Source organism: Colobus angolensis, unplaced genomic scaffold (genome assembly GCF_000951035.1).
Source record: "Colobus angolensis palliatus isolate OR3802 unplaced genomic scaffold, Cang.pa_1.0 Scaffold410, whole genome shotgun sequence".
Lineage (NCBI taxonomy): Eukaryota > Metazoa > Chordata > Mammalia > Primates > Cercopithecidae > Colobus > Colobus angolensis.
The window spans coordinates 368,554-382,665 of NW_012117489.1; the positions used below are offsets into that span (position 1 = coordinate 368,554).

The following is a 14,112-nucleotide window of genomic DNA, read 5'->3' on the forward strand; positions in this document are numbered from 1 at the left end:
TCTGTCACAGCTCTGACCAGCAGTTACTATTCCCAGCTTCCTTGGTGTTATAAAGGAGGTTGTGAGTAGGTATTAATGAGTTAATATAGACGTAATGCTTAGGGAAGCCTTGGATTCATAACAAGCACTAATGTAAGCATTAGCTTTTATTATTGCTGTCTTTGCTGTTGTCGTCCTCACAGGACAACATGGTAGAGTGGAAGGGAAGCTCTGTAGTGGACAACGGAAGGTTTGGGGAGTGATTCTCTCATCTCTTGGATAATCAAAACCAGGGCTCCAGTGTGAAAGATCCAGCCATCAGTGACCAATTCCAGCAGCCACAGCCAGCAGTAGAAGCTTTGTAAACACAGTTAAAACATCAGCTTTGTCCAGGCAGAAAATTAAAACATCAGGAAAAATTAATTGCTTTCAGTGAGTTTTTATTAAAAAGTCCTTTTGAGAATATGATCTCTGTCCCATTCTTGCAATTCGTCCTTTCTGTTGGAGCCTTAGTTGTCTCCTGCCTTGAGGCAATCTGCTACTGACTTATTGAAGGACACATCTCATGTCAAACAGGCAATGGCTTGAGGAAGAGGAAGAATAGGCCTGCATAGGAGCAAGAAAAGGAGACCAGGCTGATGTGTGAAGGGATAAAACAGTCAAGGGAGTTATCATATTTTGTTGCCCAATTGCTGGCAGAAGATGAATCAACAAGTAGGCAGCCATCTTTAACTGGTGATCGAGTGGTGGAGGCTGGTGGATAAGTCAGGGAGGCTGGAGCGCTTACACACCTGTGTGAGGTGAGCATTGGGACTCATTCCAGAAACAACCACGAAGGGCTTTCTGGAGATGCTGAGACACTGAGGCACCCTTGAGACAAAATTATGAACTGCTAGGCAAAATCCACCATGAGTCTTCATCACTAAAACTAAGATTGACAGATGACCAGGGTTTGATGGCATCAGCTGCTTTAAAACAAGAAATATAAAAAATTCTGGGAACATGAGAACACAGTGCATGTAGAAAGATTTTGTCATTTTCATTAAAAGCATCACATCAACTTAGTAATGCTTACAGACTTGGAAAAGCCACGGTGGAGTTTCACAGGTGAGGATTGTGAAGAAATCTGCTTACAGCAGTTAAATGACCACTTTTCCATATGCCCATTTAAACTCCTTGTGTGTCCGTTTCTTTATCTGAAATCACAACCGTGTTGTACATGGTTCCACCTACTTCATATTAAGCATTTAATTGATTCCTCGTAACACCTTGACAGGTGGGTATTATTATCCTTAATTAACAGGTGAAGTGGCAGTTTAGAAAAGTTAAGTCATTTGTCTAAAGTCACATAAGCAGTCCTAGATACACCAGGATCTCTATTTCAATTCCTGTACTCTTTCTAGTATCCTGATCCCAAAAAGCAGACACCAGCTCCCTGAGGCCTCTTTTAGCTCCAAAATTCCATGACTTTTATGGGCTCTGTATTTTTAAAAACGTGTCTGGTTCTTAAATGTTTTCTTCTTGGAAAGGTTTTATCAGAGGCAAAGAAGCCACCAAGAGGGCCTATTTCCCTTTCTGTCCCCACCAGTTTAGAAGACCTGGAGATGAGTTCCAAATACCTATTCCAGATAAGTGTTTTGACCCAGGAAAACACTTCCTCAGGAAAGAACCACGGACGGCAAGCTGACTTTGGGAAAAGAGAATTCAGACTAACGCTAAAAGGACCAGAGCTGACTAGGAACAGTCCAGATCTAGTGGCCTTTTATGAGTGAGAATAGAGCTCTATGGGTTTACAGGTTAAATGAGATGATACACCTGGGAAGAGATCACCCAAATATCTTCCATATCCAGTCAGTCCATCACATGGACAGCAGATGAGCTCTAAAAATAAAACAGACCATATCACTTCCTGGCTGAAATATCTCCATGGGACTTCAGCAACTTTTAGGATAATCCAAAATTCCAAGCACAGCCTCTAGGCTCCTCCAGAACTTTATCCCTCTTACCGTTCCCAGCCCTACCTCTAAACCCATGCTTATATTCACCTCATACTGGAATTCCTGCTTTTTTCAAAAAAGTTTTTGGCTGCTTGTTTTTGCCCCTTTCATAATGTGAAATTCCCCTAGCCAGCAAGATCCAGACTAAAGTCACCACCTCTATAAGGACCTCCATCCTTTAATCTTACCTCTAGAAAGATGAGCTACTTTGAGTTATTATTCCATTTCTCTGTCTCCACCATAAGTCTATATCTTCTAAATCTGTAGCTTGTTTGTTTTCTTGTCATGGTGCCAAACTCAAAGTAGGTGTTCAACGAGTATTCATGTGATTGCAACAGTGTTAGAGTTAGTCAAAATGATGTAATAAGAAGAAATTAGGGCATGCATTTGATTGCACTTTGTCTTCTTTGCTTCATCCCCTCCAACTCCTTGGCTCTATTTTGGTATTGGTTTATTTGCATTAAAATGAATTAATATTGGTTGATTTGTGGTAGAATTTTTTATTTTCTTTATGTTTCATGTGATTCAGGGACTGGCATGCCTATCCTTTATATAAACACTACAAATCTCTCTGCACATATGAAAGCACCCATCTCATGCACTTACAAGTAGGTATTCATCAACAAAGTCCCGTCTTCTGCAATCTAACAAACTCTCTTGTACTTTCTCCTCCTAATCTATGATGAGCATTCAGGAATAGTTTCCTAACTTAGGCAACTCACCTGCTCTGTGTCCAGTCACTTGAGGTTCAATTGCTAAATGGTTTCCAAAGATATCATTGACTCAATGAGGATAAGACATAGATGGGAGAATGCTAAAGAAAATTCCTCCTCCACCCTGGTCATGCCCCAGGACTTTTTTGTTCCCTTTCAGGTTATACTTTTCTGTTCTGTAGCAGCTCTCTGGAATTAATCCCCTGACTTTTTTACTGCCTGTGCCCAATATAGGATTAGGCAACGAACATTCACAGCCAGACCAGCTGAGGAAGAACACAAATGATGAGATTTATAGATAAAATAGGAAGCAGGCCAGTGGAGGGAGGTGAGGTGGGCCCAGTGTGCACAGACAGACACAACTTAGCAGGGACCCTCACATTACATACCTACATGCAGAGCTGGGCCCATTACTAGGCAAACATGAACATCAATTATTTGTAGAGAGCACAATTTGCTGCTTCTGCTTAAAGAAGAGTATATATGCAGTCTATAGGCCTACTTGTTTGAGTCAAGGCTCAGCTTTCTCACTATGAAATCTTGAGTGACTCATTCAATTTTCCAGGTCTTAGTTTCCTCATCTATAAGATGGGTACACACCTCATGGGGTTGCTATGAAGACTAAATGTGATAATACAAGAAAAGTGCTTAGCACAAAGTTTAGCAAGGAGTAGTGGTCCAAAAATTTTAGCCATCATCACCATCGTTATCATCAACATTACTATAACTGGCTTAAGACTCAAATTAGGCCAAGTAACTTGCAAAGAGAACATTTTCAACTAGGAAAATACTCCCAATCTTTTAGTTACAGAGAGTATAAGATTTCTCTTGAAATATGTTGAGAATTAAAAATATATTCAGACTATTTCACATTTTGAGGGCACTATTCACAAAACTGTGGCTACTGTGAAGAACAACTAGTGTCCGAAATCTGCTTGTTATTGTTGTGTAAGAAGGCAGTTGATATTTATAGACTTCTCCCTTTTGAGTCATCTCAACTGGTCTGGCTATGAATGAATATTGCCTAATGCTGTCTTTGGGGGTAGCCAATTGATGTAATATGGACTAGAGGCTCCAGGACCTCTCCTCAGGCAAAGACAAAGACATCTTATTTCTTTTGCACCCCCCGTGATGCAGAGCACAGAATGGATACCAAAGACAAATGAAGAATCCTGAGAACTCTGCTGCTTGCTCAGGCTGCTCAGAGAAAACGCATGTAGCTTTGTTGTTATGATAACCTAAGTTTGAGTCCTTCTCCACCAAGTATTAGTAGATGTACAGCCTCAGATGTTTAGCTTCTCTGCAGCTGGGTGACACGACTTACCTTGTAAAACTGTGGCACTGAATGATTTGACATTCTTAGCACAGGGCCTGACATATATGAGATGCTTAGCAAACTGTAGGATTTTTTTTGTTTACCCCTTTCTCCCTTCTGGGTAAGAAAAGAAGACAGAATGAGAGATGGAGAAAATTACCCCTCTGGGATGCAATTCAAAAAATGACCATTTAGATAGGGAGAGGAGCCAAAAGAGTCTAGAGGGTTATTTTAGAACAGGATATGGGCTCTCAATTCAAGAAAAATGATCTGTGTAAAGCCACGTAGCCTATCTTGAGAAACATTTTTTGGGGGGAAACTTTCTTTTTCTGGCAAACATTTAAAAACTGTTGCTTTTACATTAAAAGCCAAGATTAAACTATTTTCAGAGTACAGTGTTGGCTCACTGAGTGATGGTGGGGTCTATGCTTAGTATATGGGCTCCATAAATATTAATGAAGGGCCCAGATAACAGATAATAATGGTAGTGGTGCTGGACTAGTTCTCATGCTTCATGTTTTCACCCAGAGGGGTTGGCTATGATTTCATGTTTAAAGGACTGAACTTCACTAGAAAATATATCAGGCAGTGTGATGTATGTCTTCCTACTCCTAACAATGAGATCTATGCAAACTCACAGTCATTCACATGTACACACAAACTGAAATCAGTAAAAGCTGAATTTACACAAGTGTTTATTTTGTGTTGAAGATTCAGTTTTGCCACAGGGACTACATGTTTTGCCTTAATTTCATTATTTTGCTGGTATGTCTAGATACATTGGTGTCTCAGAAAAGCAGCTATTGTCCCCAGTTTTTCCCCACAGTTTCCCATATTTTCCAGCCACAGTAACTCCTGCTTCACCTCTCCCCACGCTCATATATGACACTCTCAGTTTGCCTGTCCTATTTATTCACAAGACTGTGTATATGTTCTATTAGCAATGGGCTAAGAAATTTTAAATCTATATATGCATGTGTCTTCCTAGCACACACTTTCACATGTACATAGGACTGGATATATTCACTGTCTGCTGCTGGGCAAGGGGTGGGGTCTCATGTCCAGGCTGAATGGGGATGAACCAACTCACATCTTTGACTTGTATTCACATTACATGGTCCATAGGAATCATGTAGCTGTTTTGTAATATAAACTCCAAAGAAAATCCAGCATGCAGACCTGCCTATAAATTACCCAAAAGTCACTGTGCCCACACAAAATAGTTCAGAACCACAGCATTATAACTGAAAATCACAGATAAGCTTAAAGAAATGGCCAGGCACGATGGCTTACACCTGTAATCCCGGCACTTTGGGAGGCTGAGGTGGGCAGATCACCTGAGGCCAGGAGTTCAAGACCGGCCTGGCCAACATGGCAAAACCCTGTCTCTACTAAAACTACGAAAATTAGATGGGAATGGTGGTGTGCACCTGTAATCCCAGCTACTTGGGAGGCTGAGGCAGGAGAATCACTTGTACCCAGGAGGTGGAGGTTGCAGTGAGCTGAGATTGCACCACTGCATTCCAGCCTGGGTGACAGAGCAAGACTCCGTCTCATAAAAAGAAAAATAATAATCAACAATTCTACTTTTTAACAGCAAATAATAACGAAAATCCAGGAACCATAAAGACAAGTAACTTACAAAATAATCATCTGAATATTGTATAACTTTTCCTTCAAGAAGAATCTTACATAGTAATTATTTTTCTGTACCATGGAAAGGCAGGAAATAAATATATAAACATCATTACCTTATATATTTAAAGACCCCATCCCATGGATGCATTCATGATGAATATCATTGGTATCTCTTTCTAAAAGACAACAAAAGAACACCACACATCAAAATTTCAGATACACATTATCTTCAAATCAACAAGTCTACTTTTAGAAATTTATCCTAAAGATGTCATAAAAATGTACACATGTGTATCCCCAAGTATGTAAGTTGCAGAGTACTTTTTAATAATGAAGAAAACCACCACCCTATAATAAATACTAAGAAACCATTTGACAGAATAATGTAGAACACAGTTATGGGCATGGGTATTTGGATGTTTCCAAATAAAAAAGGAGGATTTTTGAAAGAATATGTTTATGCCTATGCGTGTTTATGTGAATACATGCATAGCAAAAATACATAGAAAGATTAAATGGGCTGTCACTGGGTGATAAGATTAAAAGTTATTTTCACTTACCTCTTTATACCTTTTTGCACTGTAAAAACTTATTTAAATTTGGGGGGAAACACACAACAATAGTGGGCACACATCTATTAATGCCAAGTAGGAACATATTAAAAGTCAACCCTCCCCAATACACATGCACAGGTCACTGGGGATTGATGATCTCTCTAATGTCAGTAAGAGGAGCTGAGTTGTCAGGAGAGTAGGGGTGAAAGTGAAAAGTGGTGTGTTCCTTAAGGCAGATGAAATCCAGGAGAGTGTGCCCATGTACCACATGCCCACTATATCCAGAACTGCCTTTACTCGTCAACCAAGTGAAACATTCAATGCAGCTCATTTAGCATTTCATTGCAAAAAAATGAAGCAGACACAGAAACTAAATATAATGCTTTATTCTTTCTCTCTTACTTTGATCCCTCCTTTCCTTCCTTCTTTCTTTCTCTCTCTCTTTCCTCGTCTCTCTCTTTCTTCCTTTCTTCAGATTTCAAATTCCTTATAAGCTGTTATATGGCCAAACCACCCCTGGAGAAAGTGGCAAGCTGACATTTTTAAATTTAAAAGTTGCCTTATTTCCTCTGCATTCTGGTCCTGGAAATGGAGTAAGTTTGCTTTGCACACTCTTGGCTGCAGGGACGATCAGCATTCTGTCTGTTCTTCCCAACATTTCTGCAAGCATCTCCCATCTGAGGTGCTGCATTATTTCCAATCTGCCTTAGACTCAGACACTCCACCAGGCATATGACAGGCCAGTTAAGCTTCATAACAAGCAGAGCTAGGACATGTAGATTTTATTTAAAAGGACACATGACTATCCATTCAAGATGAAATGTTGTCATCCTGGTCAGGCCTGGATCCAATCTGTGTTGGAGAACATGAAAGAACTTCTGGCTACAACAACGAATCATCATACGCTAATAAACCTAGTCAGGTACACTGCTATTTCTTGCCATTTTCTTTTTTATCCTGTGAAGGTTGTCATCATTTCACACACATTTTGCAATGATAAGGGTAGTTCCATTACTGCCTATCTTGTAGGGATGAGGAAGCAAAAGCACTTTATAACTGTGTTTCAACAATTTTGAATTTACTTCCCCAAATCTCTTTCTAACTCTATCCTCCATGTGTCTTTTTTCTTTCTTTACATATAAATATGATGTCTTTCTCTGTGACACACAAACATACAAAGTCTGGACAAATAGCCAGGAGGTTGGGAGTTCTATTCCATTTCAATTTTGAAAATGGAATTGGTCAACTCAAAATATGACTCTTTCGAAGCAATTTGGAGACAAGGCATCACTAGACTAATGGGATGTAGGTAAAGCAACAACTAACCTGAAATGTTAGAAACCCCCAAGTCTCTGGAATTGCCACCACGCACGAATCCCAGAAAGTCCAGCCCACACACCTTCAGCCGTGAGACAAGATGGCCGGTGCAAGGAGAGACCATTGCTTGTGGTGCTGTTAGGTTGCTTATGCTGTTGTTTATGTGTTTTAAACAGCATAGCTATTAATGAGATTATGTTATGAGATGCTCATTTCCGTCTATATTATTGCTGTGACACTCAGTAACAAAGGGGAAACACTCAAATACACAGTAACTACATATGCAGTTGGATTCTACAGACTTTCTCCCCTCCTTTCAGAAGGCAATTTCTATTACTTTCACTTCTCAGGTATGTCACAATGAGTTTGAGAAATAAAAAGGAGAAAATACCTCTCAAAAGAACAAATAGCACATACCACGAATTAACAGAGCAATAGTAATTGGCAACAACATCCACAGATATTAACCCGCAGTGCTGAGCCACGATGGAACGAGTGAGATTAGTTCCATTTCAGTTACAATAACAACAGGAACCAGGCCCACATGTTTGTATCTTAGTGGAAGCAAAGGACAGATTGTAAAGCAAGTCTAGATTCAATGATCAGACAGGATGGAGCCCTGCTTCCGAAAATCAAAGTGAAATAATTGCCAGTGGCAGCTTACACTGGGTTCTAAGAGTTAGGAGGCAAATATTTTTGCAAAAAGAACCATGGGGAAGCAAAATGAAAATAAATTGCTCCAGGTTCTAGGCATTCTCTGTGCTTGGGCCCTGGCTGTCTTATACACAATTTTCAGAAAAATGGATGGTTCAGAAGCAAAACAAAACAAAATGGAACACATCAAGGGGCAATTTTTGCATGGCCCCGAGTAAAACAATTCAGATCTCCCAAGCTGGTGTCTATGGTTTAATAAAGGATTTAAAATATGCCTTGCAATATTTCTAATTCCTTCTACAATTGAGTCAAAAGACAAAGAACCAAAGTTGTAAAAGAATGTTCTAAATGAATACTATACTGGAAAATAGAAATCAAAAGTGGGAACTTTAAAAAATGAATGTTTGTTTAGCTTTTATACCACCCTAAAACAAGCAACCCTGGTCTGTTCACTTGGATTTGATTTGAGAATTTGAGATCTGCGTCTCCTACCTCTGCTAAGTTAATCCCACTCCTCCTTCCACTCCTTCACTCATGAGTCTTCATGACTTCCTCCCTCTTTTACACCCAAATGCAGAAGTGAAGTGTGAAAAGCTGTTTAAGTACTCTTACTGAGAAAGGAAACTATCTGGCCATTTTTTATATTCCATGATATTAAAGTAATTCATCTGCGTTTGCACTAATGACAGTAAATCTCTCTTGCTGACAAGCTGTGGTCAATTATCCTTTCTACAGCCTTTTAAATACAAAGCAGTAGGAAGTGTGTCAGTGTTGGAAACTTGTGGCTTGCTTATTCAAACTAAACAGCCAACCAGCTTAAGTAGCTCCCTCAAAAATGCATCACCTTGCTGCTAGACCCCAAACAGCTCTCCCAAGGGCGTGCAAATACTGAGAACTTCCGCTGGAATTTACATGTATGAAGGAAATGGTTTAAATAAAGTGGTATGCTATTTATCCCTATAATGAGTAGTTTAACAGTGACAATTAGAAAGGAAATTCTACAAGCCAGGACTCCAGTTACTTATTACTGCCACTGAAAGTCAATTAAAGTATCTAACTAATTACAGGGATTGGGATCATCTGTCATCTGGCAAATCATATTAGAGGGAAGAGGGCCTTGGTTTGTTTTTGAAAGTGTGTGATCTAGTCTCCAGCATGCTGGTTAATTTTCGGACAAGGGAGTGAATGAGGGGTCTTGCCCCACACATCTGCAGATCTGTTCACCTGGGAAGCTCCAGAAATGTTAGCTGAACTTCCATCCAACCTCAGCTGCTATACAAACAGCAAGAGTTGGCCAGGAGATGGATGGAGAGAGATCCACTCTGCCAGACCAATCATTCACCCAGAACATTGTTCTTCAACTCAAGAGCGTATAGTGATTCCTTGTAGCCTCCTACAGCAAGTTCTTACTCCTTTGCCCACTCCCAAGCCTGCTCTCCTACCATTCCCCAGCGCTTCCATCAATCATCTCCGTCAGCTGTTTCACAAATACTATCATCATGACTAAAACCCCATCTGTTCTTTTTCTCAGCCTGTTAGTTAAGATGCATTCAACCCCTCTCTTCTGCGTATCCAAACTCTTTTCACCCTTAAAGGCTCAGCTCTGGTCCTGATTCCTCCTTAATGCAGAATCCAGTACCAGATCTTGCCTTCTGTACACTGCCTATGGGGTTTTGACTTCTTCACTCAATGGTTTTCAGATTGTGAACTGGCTACATCTTAATTCTTTGCTTCCTGCCCAGCATCTGGGATACATTTACACCCCCAAGGTGGTAACCCCTGATTCTTGGTCTCTGTTATTTCTGCATTTAGTCTCATGTTTAGTAAAGTGTCTTAATCAGACCTAGCTAGCATTCTTTTGTTAAATTTAATTTGGCCTAAAGCACCTCCTTATGTATTTGAAGTCCAACCTGAAGATTTCTCCATACATAGTGAACCTAACTGGATGTGTAAACAGACTGTAATTTACTTTTGCACCAATCACTGAGTTTTGGCCACTCAAAGGCAGTCAGCTATTCAAACTGTGCTCACATAAGACAAATGCCAAGATGTAACCAAAATCTGGCTGCTTCTGTACCTCACTTTCCTTTTTCTGTACAGAAATCCTCTCCAACCACATAGCAGTGTGGAGTCTATCTGAACCTATTCTGGTTCAGGGGGCTGCCTAATTTGCAAATCATTCTTTGCTCAATCGAACTCTTTTAAATTTAATTTGTCTTAAGTTTTGCTTTTAATGCCTTCATTTGTTCACTCCTTCACTCATTCAGCACATGTTTAGAATGGCTTCTTACACCAAGACACTTCAACAATGACTTCTAACTCTGCATCCTGGGCATCCTCTCCTACCACATGGCCTCAGTGGGAAGCTGCATTTGCTTATACCACCAAGAACAAATCAAGGAGTCTCTTAATGCTCACTGATCCTTCTTTGCCAACACTTATAGGGAAATAGCTATAAAAGCACTTACAAATATTAAAAATTGAGCTCTCACCCCTCAGCTTCACACAGCTCTCCCCAGAGCAGTCCCAGAGCAAACCAGGAGACAAAGAGGGGAAAATACTTTCAAATTATCTTCTGAATGATTTCAGAGCTTACATAAGGTTCAAGTTTAGTTCAAGGGATGGGCAAAAGTTGGGTCAGCCAGCTATGCTAGGGTCAGCCAGACACTGGGGTCAGCCGGCCATGTTTGGGTTGAAGCAAGAACATTTTTGTACTTCACATCCCAAGACAGATATTGGAATTTTAGCTTTCCTTTTTGCAGTTTCTTTATGTTTTAATAGTCCATTTCACCGTGGAGTGACACTTCCCAGAGGATCTATTTTCTCACTCTTCCCATTCCTGGCATGTGCTTTGGCATCTTATGTTCTGCACCTGTGGTGTTTAGACTTTGTATCTCCCCTAGCATTTGTCTCCAATACATTGTTTGTGGAAAAATGAACATACTGCATGCGTCCAAGGAAACTGAGTAGGAAGAAACAAGAAACCTGACCAATGTGAAAATGCACAAAATTTTTTCATTAAAGCTTCTTACTATTTTCTGCAGGAAATATTGCCCATAACAAAGCATTGAAAATGGAATATTCTCAGGCATCAAACATAAAGGCGGGTTTGATAGGTTCAACAACAGATCATATCACAAACTTAAAACTATTCAATGCTCCACCTCTCTGACATTACTCAGCACATTGCATCAAAACTATTGTATTTTTCTTGCAACTACCACACTAAAAGAATTAAGAGTATAGAGCTGTATGTCTTCCTGGTACCTAGCATGGTGCCTGGCACCCAGTAGGCCCTAGTAAATATTTGTATTTGGTTATATAAGTACCATGTTCTAGGTACAGAGGTTTCAAAATGCCCAGATACGTAGTAGCCATCTTCAAGAAATTCAAACCCTAGTGCTGTGTTTCCCAAGCCTGAGTGATCTTCACAACTGCTCACAAAGCTGTAAAAGTACAGATTTCCAAGACTCATCTCCAGAGATGCTAATTCAATAGGTCTACATAAGGACTCAGAATTCTATATTTTTAATAAGTTTACCAGACATCTCTAAGTATCAGGTAAATTGGGAATCATTGGTCTAGAGGGTAAAAATAAAGCCTTGTTTTTACACTTCTTTTCCTACACTAAAGTATTTTCATATCCATTATCTCACTTGATTGTTACTCTCTGAGGGGGGTAACATAACCTGCAGGTTACAAATGTGGAAGTGAAGCTGAGAGAGTTTACAAAGTTGGTGAATTCAGAGCCTGAATTTGCACCCAGGATTTCTATCCAAAAGCTCAACAGTGTTTCTATCTCACCATCCTTCCTGAGAGTGATGACCCAGGTTAGCTCTTCTGAATAAATAGTAACAAACCACAGGTCATATTACGTAAACAGCCAGTATGTTTGAGTCCCTCTGTTAGGTTCTTCACGAGAGATGAAGTAAAATGAAAATACTGCCTTCTCCCCCAACCCATCCCTGAGAATGACACCGGAGAGATAACAATTATGGCGACAGATCCTCTCAGTGATAGCAAACAATGAAGGTTATTTCCTTATAGGTACATTTGACATGGAAAATACTAACAAAGTCAATCCAAATGGGTGCAATAAGCTTGGTTCATGTGTCACATGGCCCTTTGGTAGAGACTACACGGTGAAGCAGACAGCAAACCAAATGCAATTCTTCAACTGAACATGGTTCATTAATTCAGTGCTCTCGCTTCTCTCCGAGTTGTTACCTCCTAGCCCACTTTGCTTTACTCTACCATATGCAGTGTGGCTGAGATAACTCATTGAAGGATTTATCCTACTATTATCATCCAATATGACATTAACAGGGCATTTTATAGCAGACATGAAAATTCCAGCTGCCTTTCTGGATTAGTAACACAGCAAGTTTCATTTTGCAATTACAAACTACAAGAGAGCAATGGCAGCAAAATCCACCTCCATTTTCTATGCCGGTACATGACCTGCAGCTTTTCCCTGCCATCTCCCTGACAGGAAGAGGCCAGAGGTCCAATAGCGTGGACACAGAGCTATCTCATCATTCAAGGACATGTCCCTTCAGGCTGGGAGACACACAGTAAGGCTCCATGAAGCATACAGAGGACTTGTGCTGACAATAAGAAAATAGGAGACAAGCCACTAAAAAAAGAACCAGAAAGAAATGAAAGTTTTTAGTCTTTGATCTCTTGTAAATTCTGCTTGGAAGTGTTTCTGGGCAGAAGAACATCTCATCAAGTTTTTTTTGTTTTCACTCTTCTATGTGGTGGTACCAGGTATTACCAGAGGAAGTTAGGAAGGGAAGATGGAAAAGACGGATGTTCCTAGCCATTTTTCAGAGCATTGACATTCAGGGAAAATGACTGACAGCTTTTGTTTTCTTATACTCACAACTGGACATTAACAACTCTGAAAGGTTAGTGTCCTGACGAAGGTGGCATTCTATGATAACTCTCCCCTTATGGTGTCCTGGGTTGGGATTTTATGGCCTAATCATACTAAAATCAGATTTCACTAGGCCCACTGAATTATACACGCACACATACAAGTTCAGACCACCTTTTAAGTAATCACTCTGGGAAGCTACATGCTTGATGGGAACCTCCTTCTTTTAAAATGAGCATTATGGTCAATGGCATATTCATTCAGCCACGGAATATGTATCTACTGACATCTATTATTACAAAGTCCAGGGCAAGTTGTCACTGCTAAGATGAGATGAGGCAGCAAAGGCAGCCAGGGATCATCCTGAGTAGGTGCAATTTGGAACACCCCATAGAGAGGAGTCCAGCTGCAGCCCACACTGTGCTTACTTCCCACTGGATGTAGATGAAGGCAGGGGAATGGGGGATGGAGGTTATAGTAGCCCCTGAAATCTGTATGGGGCAAGTGTGAGATTTGAAGACTGAATCACATTACTTCTAATATAGCAGTTTCTCTTTTTCTGTGATCAGTGTTATTCATGGACATTTCTTTAGTAACAAATGTTATATCCAAAGGCATGGAATAAATAACTTTTATATTGGTGTGGTATTGTCTCTGAGCTCTAGCATTTTTAGTGGGGAGAAGTGCATTTTGAAATAAACAAAAGCAAGGTCTCTTACTAGGATGGGAACTACGAAAGCAGATCTAAGTGACCATGCATATCTAAAAGAATGGTTGTTGTGGGCCGGATGGCTCTCAAGGGGAGCCAATGAGGTTGCCAACTTTACTGCCTCTGGGACAGCTACCTTAGTACCTCCGTTAGGAGCTCTCATTGTCTTTGTAAAGATCTGCAGTTACAGTCATTCATCCTTCAAAAGAAGAGGACATAGAGACCTTAAGTAAAATAAATGTCTTGCAAGCTAGGTGATCCACATTTTATGGTTTTTGTAAAACTTGTGGCCATTGTAGTCTTGATTTAATCTTGGTTTTAGGACTTCACCACAAACTGAGCATTGTTTTTACATAA

At 40.2% G+C, this 14,112-nt stretch overlaps 1 long non-coding RNA gene across 1 annotated transcript; it reads right to left on the reverse strand.

The window, feature by feature from the left end:
- Positions 1 to 398: 398 nt before the first annotated feature.
- LOC105521866 lies at positions 399 to 2,247 on the reverse strand. Its single transcript, XR_001003349.1, has 3 exons — positions 2,165 to 2,247; positions 771 to 944; positions 399 to 585 (listed from the first exon to the last, which is right to left on the reverse strand). It is a non-coding gene; the product is annotated as an uncharacterized LOC105521866 (long non-coding RNA).
- Positions 2,248 to 14,112: the final 11,865 nt, after the last annotated feature.